This window comes from Apium graveolens, chromosome 3, assembly GCF_009905375.1.
Source record: "Apium graveolens cultivar Ventura chromosome 3, ASM990537v1, whole genome shotgun sequence".
Lineage (NCBI taxonomy): Eukaryota > Viridiplantae > Streptophyta > Magnoliopsida > Apiales > Apiaceae > Apium > Apium graveolens.
This window is the reverse complement of record NC_133649.1, coordinates 162,910,377-162,927,705: the sequence shown is the minus strand read 5'-3', so window position 1 is coordinate 162,927,705 and position 17,329 is coordinate 162,910,377. Positions and strand designations below refer to the sequence as shown.

General features: G+C 36.2%; 1 non-coding gene across 1 annotated transcript; it reads left to right on the top strand.

Annotated features, from left to right (window-relative positions):
- The first annotated feature begins 3,116 nt into the window (after positions 1–3,116).
- On the top strand, positions 3,117–3,223 carry LOC141715523 (small nucleolar RNA R71). Its single transcript, XR_012572282.1, has one exon. It is a non-coding gene; the product is annotated as a small nucleolar RNA R71 (small nucleolar RNA).
- Positions 3,224–17,329: the final 14,106 nt, after the last annotated feature.

The window sequence follows — 17,329 nt, the reverse complement described above, 5'->3', positions numbered from 1 at the left end:
CAGTTAATTCATCCTTAGCAATCTTATACTCAATTCTCAATTTTTCAAATTCAATAAACTGAGACTCTAGCACATTATTCCTCTCACTTAAAAACAAATTATTTTATTTAATTTTAGCATTTTCCTTAGTGAGGGACTTAAGTGTAACACGCAAGTGATATAATTCTGTAGATATGTCATTGATTGCATCATTACACTCAGCTTTAGATAAATGTGTTAGGTTAGTGGTGATTACCTGATTACTTGAAGAACTTGTTTCTGTTTCATCAGACTTGGCCATCAGGGCTAGATTGACATAGCTTACATCCTCATCTTCATCCAATCCATCAGCTGCCCAGTCATTTTCTTGTCTAATGAAAGCCCATTCCTTTTGCTTGAGCAATTCGAAATATTTCTGTTTGTAGTCAACAGGCTCAAACTTCTTTTTGCTGGAATCTGACTTTCTACACTCACTGGCAAAATGCCCTGCCAAGCCAAATTTGAAACATTTGAATTTGGATTTATCCACCATGTTTCTACTTGGCTTGGCTTCTCCAAATTTCTTTTTGAACTTGAGCTTGGAAAATCTTCTGGAAAGGAATGCTAAATGCTCATCAATATCATCCATGTCATCTTGGCTCAAATGATCTTCATTTTCAGCTACCAGCCCTTTGCCCTTGTTCTTACAAACCTTTGAAATAGACTCAACAGCTTCTACCTTCAGCTCCTTATCTTTCTCTAACTCAGTAACCAGTACTATGGACCCTTCTTTCTTCCCTCCTTTCTCCATCCTCTCATCTTGCTCTATTTCAAGCTCATAAGTCTTCAGGATGCCATACAGTCTCTCCAAGGTAAACTCCTTGTAATCCTGAGAATTTCTCAATGAGACTATCATTAGTTTCCACTCCTTTGCAAGAGATCTAAGGAACTTGAGGTTAGAGTCTTTTGTCCGATAGACTCTTCCATGCAACTTCAGAGCATTTAGTAGTTTTTGAAACCTACTAAAAATATCAGTGAGAGACTCACTATCTTCACAATGGAAGGGCTCATATTTCTGAATTAGTAGTTGCATCTTATTCTCCCTTACTTGCTCAGTACCATCACAAATAATCTGGATAGTGTCCCAAACCTCCTTGGTTGTTTTGCTGTTAATGATGTTATCAAACATATCACCATCAACTCCATAGAAAAATATATTCATGGCCTTCTTATCTTTCCTGACTTGCTAAATATCAGGATCTGACCATTCTTGCCTAGGCTTGGGAACAGATGGTTCATTTCCTGTTACAGCTCTCATTGGTACATGAGGACCTCTCTCTATGCAATCCACATATGCCTCATCTTGAGAAAGAAGATGTAGATGCATTTTCACCTTCCAGTGGTGATAATTGTCTTTATCCAGAAAAGGAATTTTAACTCCAACATCCTTCTTGTTCATCTTGTTGTTTGTTGTGATCTTTACACTCTTTATACTTCAAGAGCTTGCTCTGATACCAATTGTTATTCCCTAACAATACAACAAGAATTACAGAAGGGGGGTTGAATATAATTCTGGCTTCTTTTTGAGTTTTATAAAAATGTTCTCACTCAATATATATATATATAAGTGTTTTGATTTGCAAAGTGCGGAATAAGGAATTAAGTAAATCAAACACAAAGTAATAAAAACACAAGTCCTTAAAACTTTCTGGTGGATTTGAATGTATCCACCATATATATATATATATCAATATGAGAACTCTGTGAAGCTCAAATTGGCTCACAGCTGCTTTACAAGTGAACAAACAAACTACAAAGAAATTCTTAACAGTTACAGCTTTTTCTATTTCTCTTCTAAATGGTTGCTTAGTTCCGCTTGTTCTACTAGCTACACTTGGTTATATATCACCAAGTTTTCATGGTAATAAGATAAGATAATAAAACAAAACCTATCAAGTCTAACTCCATGCTGCTTCATTACTCTATTCCAGCATCTTTGAATATCTTCATAATAGCATGGAAATGGTAATGCTTTTTTGTTCTCAATTTTCCTGCTAAACAGGCTGCCACATTCCTTTTACAAACACCCAACGCATGTGACAGTGTTGTCACTTTCAACAAATATTTGAATTGGTCATCCGTCATGTACATGCTTGTTATCCGTCGGGTAGCTTTGTTGATCATCTGTCGGGTAGCTTTGTTGATCATCCGTCGGGTAGCTATTTGACACTTGACTCCATTTCATTTATACAGAATTTCAAGATATCTCATATTTGCAATTAATCAACCTATTCTGCATATCTACTAGTAGTCAACATAACTCATATAGTACTACAGAATCTACACAAATTTGTTTGCAGAAATGTTCTACAATACTTATTATTACATAAGCTACTCACTCGATGGATGTCAAATCATTATCCATCGGGACTATATTGGATCATCCGTTGGGACTCAATTTGATCATCCGTCGAGTGCTACAAAGTTTACTAAGTCAAATCTACTAAGGTGTTTTGTGTTATTTATCATCAAGTTCATAACATATTCCTAACACTCTTGCACATAAGGTTCAACTCCTCTAATTCAGATTTTCCATTAGCTTGTTACAACTGGAGTTGTTGTCTTGATGCATATTGCGGTTGCTGAAAACCAGGGGGTTGTACAGTTTAGATGGATACTGCTGATAAGGCTGTTGAACCGCATTCTGAGTGTTGCTCCAACTGAAATTAGGATGATTGCGGTTGTTGGGATGATAAGTGGCTGGTACAGGTTGCTGCGAACGCTGAATGTTGCTCACAAACTGAGCTGATTCACTAGAAATTGTGCACTGGTCAGTCTCATGTGCACCAGCACAAAGCTCACAGACACTAGCAATTTGATTAACCCCATGATTAGCCAAAGTGTCCACCTTCATCGTCAAAGCCTTAAGTTGGGCAGCTATAGCAGTTGATGCATCCAACTCCAGAATTCCTGCAACCTTTCCCTGAGTCAGTCTCTGGGAAGGATTCTGCTACTCATTAGCAGCCATTAGTTCAATAAGTTCATACGATTCATCGTAGCTTTTAGCCCACAAGGCTCCTCCTGATGCTGCATCGAGCATGGGTCCAGAAGTAGCACCCAATCCATTGTAAAAACCGTTAATAATCATCCAATTAGGCATGCCATGGTGTAGGCACTTCCTTAGCCTCTCCTTATATCGATCCCAAGCCTCACACAGAGAATCTCCCGTTTGCTGAGCAAACTGAGTAAGAGCATTCCGGATTGTAGCAGTCTTCACCATAGGGAAGAATTTAGTGAGAAACTTTTGAGCAAGATCTTCCTAAGTTGTGATAGACCCTGCTGGTAGAGAATGTAACCAGCACTTAGCTTTGTCCCTCAGAGAGAATGGGAAGAGTCGTAACTTGATAGCATCTTCAGTCACATCATTGAACTTGAATGTGTCGCAGATCTTGATGAAATACCTGATGTGCATGTTGGGGTCTTCATTAGGACAACCCCCAAACTGAACTGAGTTCTGTATCATATGGATCGTGCTTGACTTGATCTCAAAAGTGTTAGCCCTGATGGCTGGCCTGATGATGCTTGACTAAATTTCATTGATCTTAGGATGAGAATAATCCATCAAAGCATTATGATATTCTGCTTGATCTCCCATCACTAATAAAACTGGTTCTTTGACTTTTTCTTCTTCTACCTTCTTTTCTTCTTCAAAAACTTCCTTTCGAACTACCACAACTTCTTCCTCGGCTTTATCCAGTGTTCTCTTATGAGTACGCGAACGCGTATGCATACACCCTCGCTAGAGTACCTGAAATAATGCAAGGAAACGAATAAGTAACAATGTCCGAGTCAATAAACTTTAACGACCACTGATGGAAAGCACATAAACTGTAAATTAACACTGTAGTCCCCGGCAGCGGCGCCAAAAAACTTGTTAGTCGCTAAACACACGCTAATAATACACGCAAGTATACGCGTTCACAAGTAGTATAGAATCTTTTCTAGTTTGTTCCCACATAGACTGGCTTTGGTTAACTAATTTATTTATGCACTTAAGCAACAATGTATGGTTATTATTCAATGCTAAGATGATAACAACTTGAGGTTGTTTATAACTAAGAATTAAACTAACAATTATAACTAAGAATTAAACTAACAATTATAACTAAGGAAATAAGATTGATTGAATTAATATATATGACAAACATGAGATTCTAACTTCATTAAATACTTCATTCAATAGCCTTATTGCTCTTAACCTTAGCATGCAATGATGATGACACTAATCAGATAACACGAAACTGATAAACGCTAACTTTCGGTGCATGCATAACATACTACCAGACATCCACAAAAGAGATAGAAGCTGAATATACACCAATTATATTGAGACCCTATATATCTATAGAATTTGACAACATAACGGTTTAAGCACAAGTTATCTATCTTGATTACATAGGGCATGTAAGATGGTTAAAATTACCTACAAATCATGTATAACAAATACATGAACCTATGCTAGCATGACAAGTTCTAAATCCTTAAATTCACTTCCACTTCATTAAGAATTAACATACTATCTTATAAGTTCGCGATGCTCATAAGATGAATACACACAACCAGTACTAGGTTATCATACAATCACCACATACTAAAGCATCAAAACAAATTATCTAAGAAATCCATATATAAATCCGCTAGAACCCCACGATAACGATCGGACTCATCATCAACGTGGGTTCCGATGAAAGCATGGTATAATAAACATAGTCTTTGTAATGAATAAATAAAACCAAGTAAGAAACAAGAGCAAGGTTCACAAATAAGAAAACTAGCATCCAAGTACAACTTAGAACAAAGATTCATAAGTAAAAACAAAATCTTCTTCATCTTCATTGAATCGTGCTAACACGGTCTTCTTACAGCTCTCCTTCTGATAAGTCTTTAGCTTGATATCTTATTAAAATGACCTAACGTTAATTATATAGCAGCCTTGATCAGCAGAGAAGTCCAGAAATCAGTCTTCTATTCAAAAAAGGATTCTTGAAACCTGACCTAGCACGGCCGCGCGCTTGATCAGCGCGGGCACGCTGGCTCTCTGAAGTTCGGGCGCGGGCATGCGCTTGATCAGCGCGGACGTGCGGGCTTCTGCCAAAACTTTGACTTCTTCTTTTTCTTGCAGATTTGAGCCGGTCTTCGCGAGCTTTATTCCTTAGACACCAACCTAACACCATATTAGCATCAAATCAATGCTAATTCACCTGATTCTCAAATTAATGCCTCAAATGCAAAAACACTAGAAAACATATTAAAACACCAATAACTTGAGTACAAACGCATCAATTCAAAGCTTATTAGAGCATTATAAAATGTCATAAATGCCACTCAACAATCTCGAGGTAAAATCTCAAAGTACAAATTGCAGACCAGTTCAATATCCAAGATTAACAATCAACAAACAATCCAACCAGTTGGATTGACAAGTCTACAAAAAGTAGCTTGAAGAGTGTGCAAGATCAAGGGTGAAGATTAACTGACAAAGGAAGATCAAGATTAACACAGTATGCAAAGATATGCTAAGCCAGAAATGGAAGATATACTTTTCCTAAAATGGAAATGATAAGTGACAGTTTACTAAAGTGAATAGCATCTCTTATTGTACACTGTGTAAACCAGTAGTTAACTATCATATAAACTTAACACTGGTCCTTTGTTAGTAGTAACAAAATTTAGATCAGAAATCTTGTATTCTCTCAAAGAAGAAGCTAAGCTCTTTATTAACAAAGAGCCTAGAAATTTTGTAGCAAAACATTCTTAATTTTAAAATAAAATTAAGTGAGTTTTGAAAGATCTGTGTTCATTGTTATTACTTGTTTAATTTCAATATTAACAAATATCATTGCAAGATTTACATTTACTTTGTTCAAACCATAAATACTTCAAGAAAAGTATAAAAACACAATAACACATTCACCCCCCACCTCAGTGTGTGATTCATTACCTAACAAGTGGTATCAGAGCAAAATCTGAAAACAAACAGATTCAAGATCTTGGAAGAATGAATACACGGAAAATCAGTAGCATCAAAAATTCCTATTTTTAACAAAGCTAACTACACTCTTTGGAAAAAGAAAATGTTGTTGTTTATCAGGATGGCCAATACACTCTACATTTAGATTCTCAAAAATGGGTCCTTCACTCCTATGGTTAGAGTTGAGGAATCTATAGATGGTGATATGGTCATTCCAACTCATTATGCTCCAAAAGATCCTTCTGAGTACACTGAGCCTGCAAAAGAGAAAGTTTCCCTGGATAGTGGCTTACAGCTGATATTGATAGAGTCACTTGACAATGTAATGTATAATAACATTGTCAACAGTGACACTGCTAAACAAATATGGGAAAAGATTAAAATACTCTGTGAAGGAACTGAGGAAGTTAGATGTAATCAAAGAAGGATACTGATTTCACAGTATGAGGGTTTCATGGCTAAGCTAAAATAAAGTATCACTGATGTGTTTGAAAGGTTTAATAAGCTGATAAATGACTTGCAGCTCGATGACAAATACTATGACGCTGAAGAAGTGAATCTGAAATTTTTGCTTACATTTCCTAATCATTTGGAACAGAAAATTCCAGCAATCAGAGAAGGGAGAGACTTGAGCAGAATAACTCTGGAAGTTCTGTATGGAATCTTAAAAACATATGAATTATAAATGATTCAAAGAAAATCATTAAGAACTGGTCAAGGGCATGTTGTAGATGGTTCAAATGCTCTAATTGTCAATGAAATCCAGACCTCTAATGATGAGCCAAGATCCCAGACTCCAGCTGCCTCAACAAGTGAGCAAAGAACCAATGATTCACAGGAGCAAGTCATTCTGGAATTAGAAGAAGATGAGTTCTACACCTTGGATGAACTTGATGAGCTTGATCAGTCAATGGCCTATCTGGCAAGAAAGTTCTCTAACATTAGAGTAAAGAAGCCAAGATTCTTCAAGGGTAAAGGACAATCATTCAACAAAGGCAGCAACTGAAAAGGAAAAGGGAAGTACACATCTGATAACAAAAATGGTTACAAAACTAGATCTGTTGACATATCAAAGATAAGGTGCTTCAATTGTGATGAACAGAAAGAAGCAAAATATATGTGACAAAGGGAAAGCAACAGAAAATGAAAATGTTCCAGCAATCCTAAAAAAGGTTGATTCACCTATGTTCAAGGCATGTGAAGTTAACTTCAGTGAAGAAGAGTTGATTATCAAGCAAGAAATTACCGATGAAGACAATGAGAAGAAAGATGCATCGATCTTTTAAAGCTGAAGAGAAGCACATGGATAACCAAGGTTCCAAGACACATGTACAAGAAACCAAAACTGAAGATGCAAGAAAGAAGAAGAAAAATAGAAATGGAAAAATTGGGATAAACAAAAGCAATAATTTTGCTTATGTTGTAGATGCTCCAAGAAAGAAATAAGAAAAATATGGCTCTATGAATCACCTAACTCACCTTTATAAAAAGGTTGTTAGAAAGCCAGCTAAAGGCTAGCCCTTTGGTGACCTTTGGAGACAACAGCAGAGGATTCACAATGGGATATGACAAGATTATTTCTGAAGTAAATCTTCACAGTGTTAGCCAATTTGCAGACAAAGGCTTTGAAGTTTTATTCAACAAAGAAGAATGCACTTTTATCAGCAAGAAAACTGGTGAAGTTTCTCTGAAAGGAGCAAGAAAAGGAAGCTTGTTTATTGCAAACTTAAACTCAACAAATAAGGATGGTATTTGTTACTTCTATACCAAGGCATCAGAAGAACAAAGCAAGCTATGGCATAAAAAGTTGTCTCACTTAAATTTGAAGGCAATTAACACCTTGGTCAAAAAGGATTTAGTAAGAGACATTCCTAATCTGGAGTTTGCTCGAGTTGAAGTCTGTGAAGCTTGTCAGAAAGGAAAAATGAAAAGATCAAGTCACAAGTCAAAAACTGTGAATTCTATAAGTTCACCATTGCAGCTTATTCATATGGACTTGTTTGGGCCAGTGAATGTCATATCAATTTCAAGAAATAAGTATGCACTTGTGATGGTGGATGATTTCTCAAGATACACTTGGGTAGAGTTCATGTACTCTAAAGATGAGACTCCCCACATCATAATTGAGCACATCAAGAAGATAGAAAAAAGGCTGAAGATCAGAATTGTGTAAAAAGATTGCGAAGTGATAATGGAATAGAATTTAGGAATGCAACATTGAGTGAATTTTGCAAAAGCAAAGGCATTGTTAAAAAATTATTAGCTGCTAGAACACCTCAACAAAATGGAGTAGTTGAAAGAATGAACAGAACATTAGTTGAAGGTGCTAGAACAATGTTGCAAGTTACCAAGTTGCAAATAAGTTTCTGGGAGGAAGCTGTCAACACTGGATGCTATACTCAAAACAGATATCTTATTAAAAAGGCCCATGGGAAATCACCTTACTCAATCATGTCTAAGAGAAAGCCTATTGTAAAGCATCTTCATGTGTTTGGAAGCAAGTGTTACATTTTGAAAGACAACTCTGAATATGTAGAAAAATTTGACTCAAAAGTTTTTGAAGCAATTTTTCTGGGATATTTATTGGAGAGAACTGCCTACAAGGTCTATATGATTGATCAAAAGAAGATTATGGAAAGCACAGATGTGACTTTTGATGATGACAAGTGTCCAGGCTTGGAATGCCTTGATGAAAATGAAGCTGAAGCCCTTGTATTTGAAAACCTCAATATTGATGGTGATTCTGATGGTGAAGATGAAGTCAATGCACAACAGATGTTGAATGAAGAGACTAATGAATAGGAAAATCATGGGAATGGAATCTCATATCAAACACCTGAATTTGACAGCATAAACTCAGGGGGAGAAAGAGAAGGAGGATATATAAATCATACCAATGATGAAGGCACAAGTCAAGAAACTCACACAAGGAAGTGGGATAGAAGTCACACTAGAGAAGCAATAATTGGTGATCCTAGTATTGGTGTGAGAACTAGAAGTGCAACTGATTATGAGTGCCTACATGCATGCTTTCTGTCTCAAGTAGAGCCTAAAAAAACTGAAGAAGCTCTAACGGATCCTGATTGGATATCTGCCATGCAGGAAGAGCTGAATAAGTTTGAAAGAAACAAAGTTTGAAAGTTACTTCCTACACCAAAGAACAGAAGTATAATTGGAAATCTTAAAAATATTTGAATTAGAAATGAATCAAAGAAAAGCATTAAGAGCTGGTCAAGGGCATGTTGTAGATTATTCAAGTACTCTAATTGTCAATGAAAGCCAGACCTCTAATGATGAGCCAAGATCCCAGACTCCAGTTGCCTCAACAAGTGATCAAAGAACCAATGATTCACATGAGCAAGTCATTCTAGAATTAGAAGATGGGTTCTATACCTTGGATGAACTGGATGAGCTTGATCAGTCAATGGCCTATCCGGCAAGAAAATTCTCTAACATTAGAGTAAAGAAGCCAAGATTCTTCAAGGGTAAAGGAAAATTATTCAACAAAGACACCAGCTGGAAAGGAAAAGGGAAGTACACATCTATAGCAAAAATGGTTACAAAACTGGATCCGTTGATAGATCAAAGATAAGGTGCTTTAATTGTGATGAACTAGGCCATTTTGCTACAGGATGCAGGAAACTCAAGAAAGCAAAGAAAGACAAAACTTATCTTGAATTGGAAGCAAATTATGAATCTCTTCTGAAGAAACAGCAAAGGAAAGCTTATATTGCAAATGGAAAAAGTTGGGATGATTTTACTAATGATGAAGATGAGGAATTTGGAAATTATGCACTAATGGCCTTGGAGCAAGGAGAGTCATCCACATCAAAATCACAGGTACCAAATCTCACCGCCATTGATTTAAATGTGAGTCAATATAAGGAAACTGTAGAGAAGATGAGCATAGAAATGTTTCACATTCATACAAGTATGGTTGCTGCTAATGAAGAAATTAGCAGACTGACAAAGATAAATGAGAAGCTTGAAAATAAGAAACAAGAAGCTGAATTATTGTTGGTAGAGCTTGAAGCTGTAATACAAGAGAATGCATATCTGAAGAACAAGCTTAAGTGTGCAAGTGAGATTGAAGCTGTGTTAAGGGGGAAGCTTGAAAATAATGAAGTTAAATTGAAGTCCTTCAAGAATGCATCTGAGTTAGTTGGACAATACCATGAGAAAAACAAGCCATGTGCAAATATTTTCATTGGTCTTGATTATGATGCCTTGAACAACAAGAAGAAAAATATAGGTGACAAAGGGAAAACAACAGAAAATGATAATGTTCCAATAATCCTGAAAAAGGTTGATTCACCTATGTTCAAGTCATGTGAAGTTAACTTCAGTGAAGAAGAGTTCTTTATCAAGCAAGAAATTGCTGATGAAGACAATGAGAAGAAAGATGCAGATCAACTCAATCTTTCAAAGCGGAAGAGAAGCTCATGGACAACCAAGGTTCTAAGACACCTGTCTAAGAAACCAAAACTGAAGATTCAAGAAAGAAGAAGAAAAATAAAAATGGGAAAATTGGGATAAACAAAAGCAATAATTTTGCTTATGTTGCAGATGCTCCAAGAAAAAAATGTGAATAATGTGGCTCTGTGAATCACCTAATTCACCTTTGTAAAAAGGTTGTTAGCAAGCCAACTGAAAGAGTCTGCAAATATAATGAAGCAGATGCAAATGATCCCAACTCATTTTGGGACAAGTTTGATTGCATTCCTTGTAACTTGAAAGTGATGAAAATTTTCCATAAACTGAGAGTAGACCTTAAAGAAACAAAAATTGGGTCTACAACAGATAGGGAAAATGCACAACAGTCAATGAATTCTATTTTATCTCAATCAACTCATTCAACTTCTGCTAAATCAGTTAACAAGAAGAAAGTGCCCAACAATGCTTGTGTTGCTAAACACACTTAAAACTCATTGTGTGTAGGGTAAAATGAAGAAAGTCATATGGATCATAGACAGTGGGTGTTCCAGACATATGACAGCTGATAAGGCCCTGCTATCACAGTTTGAGGAGAAGGCTCGCCCTTTGGTGACCTTTGGAGACAACAACAAAGGATTTATAATGGGATATGACAAGATTATTTCTGAAAATGTTTTCATTGATGATGTAGCACTGGTAGCTGCTCTTGAAGTGAATCTTTACAGTGTTAGCCAATTTGCAGACAAAGGCTTTAAAGTTTTATTCAACAAAGAAGAATACACTTTTACCAGCAAGAAAACTGGTGAAGTTGCTCTAAAAGGAGCAAGAAAAGGAAGCTTGTTTGTTGCAAACTTAGACTCAACAAATAAAGATGGTATTTGTTGCTTCTATACCAGGGTATCAGAAGAACAAAGCAAGCTATGGCATAAAAAGTTATCTCACTTAAATTTTAAGGCAATTAACACCTTGGTCAAAAAGGAGTCAGTAAGAGACATGTCTAATCTGGAGTTTGCACAAGTTGAAGTCTGTGAAGCTTGTCAGAAAGGAAAAATGAAAAGATCAAGTCACAAGTCAAAAATTGTGAATTCTATAAGTGCACCATTGCAGCTAATTCACACGTACTTGTTTGGGCCAGTGAATGTCTTATCAATTTCAAGGAAAAAATATGCACTTGTGATGGTGGATGATTTTTCAAGATACACTTGGGTAGAGTTCATGCACTCTAAAGATGAGACTCTCCACATCGTAATTGAGCACATCAAGAAGATAAAAAAAGGCTGAAGATCATAATTATGTACAAAGATTGAGAAGTGATAATGGAACAGAATTCAGGAATGCAATATTGAGTGAATTCTACAAAAGCAAAGGCATTGTTAAAAAATTATCAGCTGCTAGAACACCTCAACAAAATGGAGTAGTTGAAAGAAAGAACAGAACATTAGTTGAATGTGCTAGAACAATGCTGCAAGATGCCAAGTTTCCAACAAGTTTCTGGGAGGAAGCTGTAAACACCGGATGCTATACTCAAAATAGATATCTTATTAACAAGGCCATGGCAAATAACCTTCCTCAATCATGTCTAAGAGAAAGCCTTTTGTAAAGCATGTTGATGTGTTTGGAAGCAAGTGTTACATTCTGAAAGATAACTCTGAATATGTAGGAAAATTTGACTCAAAAGTTTTTGAAGCAATTTTTCTGGGATATTCATTGGAGAGAACTACCTACAAGGTCTATGTGATTGATCAAAAGAAGATTATGGAAAGCACAGATGTGACTTTTGATGATGACAAGTGTCCAGGATTGGAATGCCTTGATGAAAATGAAGCTGAAGCCCTTGTATTTGAAAACCTCAATATTGATAGTGATTCTGATGGTGAAGATGAAGTCAATGCACAACAGATGTTGAATAAAGAGACTAATGAACAGGAAAATCATGGGAATGTAAGCTCATCTCAAAACCTGAATTTGACAGCACAAACTCAGGGGGAGAAAGAGAAGGAGGATCTAAAAATCATACCAATGATGAAGGCACAAGTCAACAAAATCACACAAGGAAGTGGGATAGAAGTCACACTAGAGAAGCAATTATTGGTGATCCTATTGTTGGTATGAGAACTAGAAGTGCATATGCTAATGAATGCCTACATGCATGCTTTCGGTCTCAAGTAGAGCCTAAGAAAACTGAAGAAGCTCTAATGGATCCTGATTGGATATCTTCCATACAGGAAGAGCTGAATCAGTTTGAAAGAAACAAAGTTTGGAAGTTAGTTCCTGCACCAAAGAACAGAAGTATAGTTGGAACAAAATGGGTGTTCAGGAACAAGATGGATGAAAATGGTATAGTTACCAGAAACAAGGCAAGGTTGGTTGCTAAAGGCTACTCACAGGAAGAAGAAATTGATTATGATGAAACTTTTGCTTCAGTTGCAAGATTTGAAGCAATAAGAATCTTTCTAGCATTTGTTGTACATTCAAACTTTAAAGTGTATCAAATGGATGTCAAGAGTGCCTTCCTAAATGGTGAGCTAGAAAAAGAGGTTTATGTTCAACAGCCACCTGGCTTTGAAGATCCAGAATTTCCAGATTTTATGTACAAGTTACTCAAGGCTCTATATGGACTAAAGTAAGCACCTAGAGCTTCGTATGATACATTGTCATAATTTCTACTTAAACATGGTTTTACTAGAGGTCCTATAGATAAGACTCTCTTCTACAAGAAACATGGTGAAGATATGATCCTAGTTCAGATCTATGTGGATGATATTATCTTTGGTTCTACAAATGAAAAGCTTTGCCAGAGATTTTCTAAAATTATGTAGAGTGAATATCATATGAGTATGATGGGAGAATTAAGTTACTTTTTTGGACTTCAAGTTAGTCAAAGAAGTGATGAGATCTTCATCAGCCAAACTAAGTATGTCAAGGAGTTATTGAAAAAGTTTGATATGGTTGATTGTTCACCTGCTTCTACACCTATGTCTACAATAACAAAGTTGGATGAAGATAAAAAAGGAAAGAGTATAGATATTTCAAGCTATAGAGGAATGATTGGATCATTGCTTTACTTAACTGCAAGTAGACCAGACATTATGTTTGCAACATGTCTATGTGCAAGATTTCAAGCCAATCCAAAAGAATCACATTTGATGGCTGTAAAGAGGATTTTCAGATACTTGAAGGGGACTCCAAACTTGGGATTATGATATCCTAAGGGAACTGGTTTTTAAGCTGTTGGCTACACATATGCAGATTTTGCTGGATGCAGGGTTGACAGAAAGAGTACTAGTGGAAGCTATCAATTTCTTGGACAAAGACTTGTATCCTGGTATAGCAAGAAAATTTTTTTTGTATCAAATTCTACAACAGAGGCTGAATACATAGCTGCAGGAAGTTGTTGTGCTCAAGTGCTTTGGATTAGAAATCAGCTAATGGATTATGGCCTAGTGTTACACAAAATTCCTATCATGTGTGACAATACTAGTGCTATATCTATAGTAGCTAATCCAGTTAACCATTATAGAACAAAGCACATTGATGTAAGGTACCATTTTATTAGAGAGCATGCTACAAATGGTACCATTGAGCTCATTTTTGTTCCAACAAAAAAAACAATTAGCTGACATTTTTACTAAACCTTTGGATGGAGTAAATTTCACTAGACTTGTAGGTGAAATTGGAATGCTTAATTCTTCATCCTAAGGCAAGAACTCGGCTAATGTGTTGCAGCAGATTAATTTCTAGTAAATAAAAATTAATTTAATTTAATTAGAAATTAACTAAAATATGAATTATAAATATTTCATAAATCTCTGCATATTTATTTTTCAAAAACAAAAATTTTAACTTGGAATTTTTCAAATTCTAAGTAAACTGCTAAGTTGTTAATTTACATCTTTAATATGTAAAATTAACACAAGGCAGACATAAACTGATCAAAAGTATATAGAGAACTTAGTTCTTGATAAGTCTAACTGACTTATCGACAAGTCATTTTAAGACTTCTCGAGTGAGTTCTCGATAAGTCAATTTACTGACTTCTCGAGTGACTGCTCAATAAGCATTATTATGACTTACCAATAAGTCATTGTAGAGTTCTCTAGTAATGTAAACTTACAAAGTTCTCTACAAGTATCTTTTTAGACTTATAAATAACTCAGAACTGAAATAATTTATTTTCATAAATTATTTTAGTCAAATACTTTTGGCAAAATTATTCTGATTTTATTCAAATAAAATTAGAATCAAATTCAGTCCATTTTGGACAAATTGGGTATTTATTTGACATCTTAATAAGCATATTTTTTGTTCTCTACAAGAATAAATAAAATTACTTATCGATACGTCATTCACTTCTTAAAATGACTTCTCGATAGACTAATTCCAAATATCTATTTTTGAGGTCTCGACAAGTCATTTGCTTTTACTATAAATACCCAGACATCACGATACATATACATGCTTACAACTTTCGAGATCTCAAGTGACCTCGTTTTTCAATCCAAAACCAATTTCTCTCTCGTTTTAACTCCTTTCTCACTAATTTCTTTTACCCACTAAACTTCATACTCATATTAATGGCAGCCAACAATATTGTACCCTTCATCCTCAAGGAGACTAACTTTCTTGCATTTCTGGATGCAAACCAAGCACCTGAGATTTTCCAATGCTTTATCAAGTTCCTGTCTGAGACCTACTTTGTAAGTGCTCTTATTTCTAATCATGTGTTGTATTTGGATGTGTTAGGGGACTTTTGGAACACAGCTACAACAAGGACAATTATGCATGAGAACCAAGCTGCAATAATTGTGATAAACTGCACAATCAAGGGACAACAGGTGGAGATCTCTGGAAATGATGTCAATCTGGCACTGGGCATTTCTCCTGACAAGCTGGTGGAGGCTCCAACTTAGGATGAGTTGTCTGAATTCATGGACTTCGTCAATTATTCTGAGAAGATCAATCTAGCCAACATGAACAAGAAGTATATAAGGAGGGAATGGTCCTTTCTTTTTGACTCATTAATAAGGGCATTGACCTACAGGAAGTCAGGATTTGACAACATATCAAATGTTGTCCAGAAGCTGGTCTACTCAATGGCCACCAATAAATAGATCAATGTAGGACACTACATACTGGAGGAATTGAGCACCATGCTAACAATGCCATTGAAATCAAGAGGTAAGGAAATTTTTTTACCTAGATTTATTATATCAGCTTTAAACTATAAAGTTAATGACATACATATGCTAGAAGGAGTAAATAGGTCACTAATTGGCAACTATAAGTAAGTATCTAAAATTCTATTTGGATCACTTCTTACTAAGAATAAGGTTCCAGTAATTCTTAAGTTAACACCTTTCATGATTGAAAGATTTAAGACTTACCCTTATTCCATGCCAGATATGAGAACTAGTGCAAGTCAACCTAGTGCAACAATGGTTCCTGAGCCTGTGGAAGCACAAACACAGGCACACCCACATGAACCTACCCATATTGAGCCTGTTTCTTCAAAACCATTAGCATCTAGGGAACCAACCACCTTATCTTCTCAAAAGGATGAGGTGACTAAAAGGAAGAAAAAGGAGGTAACCTTAACAGTTATAAATGAGAGTGGTGAGGATCAAACAGAAGCTGAGTCACTCTTTGTCAAGCGAACAAAAAAAAGTAAGAAATCTGAGCTGACCACTCAAGCCACCTCTGTATCCTCCCAAAAGGATGCAGTTGTAATAATGCGGACTAAACAGACTCTAGATACATCCTCTTAACAGGGTATGTCTATTGAAAAGAGTATTCATCCCAATGCATCTTGTATGGATTCTGCACAGCCTGCACTTGATCAAATCCAAGTGTATGGTAGAAGAAATAAGAATGGCACACACAGTGATGGCATATCTATTGAAGCTCCCTCATCTATTCGGGGGGAGCTACCAACACTCACTTCTGAACAACAAATTCTAATCTCACAAATTTCTTCTCCAACTACAACACTTGAATCTAATTCTCAAGTGCAAGCTAAATCAAGTGACTTGGTTCAAGAAATCTTACTCACCACCCAGAAACTACAATTAGATGGTGAGAGGCTACTAGCTAGGGTAGACCTTGATGACACCATCAAAACCATGGGGGATTCATCAGTTTTTACTGAAGAACCAATGAAGATACTAAATGCACCTTCATGTACAAACCAGTCTTCACAGACTGTTAAGTTTGAGGGTAGTACTCCTGAGGGGGAGCTATCTAAATCCTCTCCATTTCAATTGGAGGTTCCTTATGTAGGAACAACTCCCCTCAAAACCCTATAATAAATTACATTAGCAGTTGATGCTAGGAGTACACTTGCCAATGACCCTGCTATGGGAGAGGCAAGTTTATCACATTCATGTGACAGTGCTTTACAAGAAGCACAAGGGTTTGAGGCTGGTGTACATGACAGTAACCCAGTCAAATCCGCTTTAATTCAATTGGAGGTTCCCACTACAAGTGAAGGATAACATACTGTCATAAACACAGAGCAATCTGTGAGTAAAACTGTGACTTCAGTCACGGGTGGTTCTAATCAGTCAACAACTCAACCTTCAACCTCAAAACCTCTATAACAACACATTCTCTCTCAATGGCTTCAAGAATCTTGCTCTCAACCTATATCTGTAGATGATCTTCTAGTTGAGCACTGGCTTGGCAAATATCTCACAGCATCTACTCACTTCTTACATGAGCAATCAGGACTATCAACCAATCATGGTCACATACAATGAAGATGTTGAAAAACAGAAGGAGAAGATTGTGAATACTAAAGAACATGATGGGAATATAGATGCATGGCTATCTCAGGATTTTGTGTTGGAGATGGATCAAGTCTTGGCTAGAATCATGGATGAGTATGTTACAATTCTTGGGAACAATGAT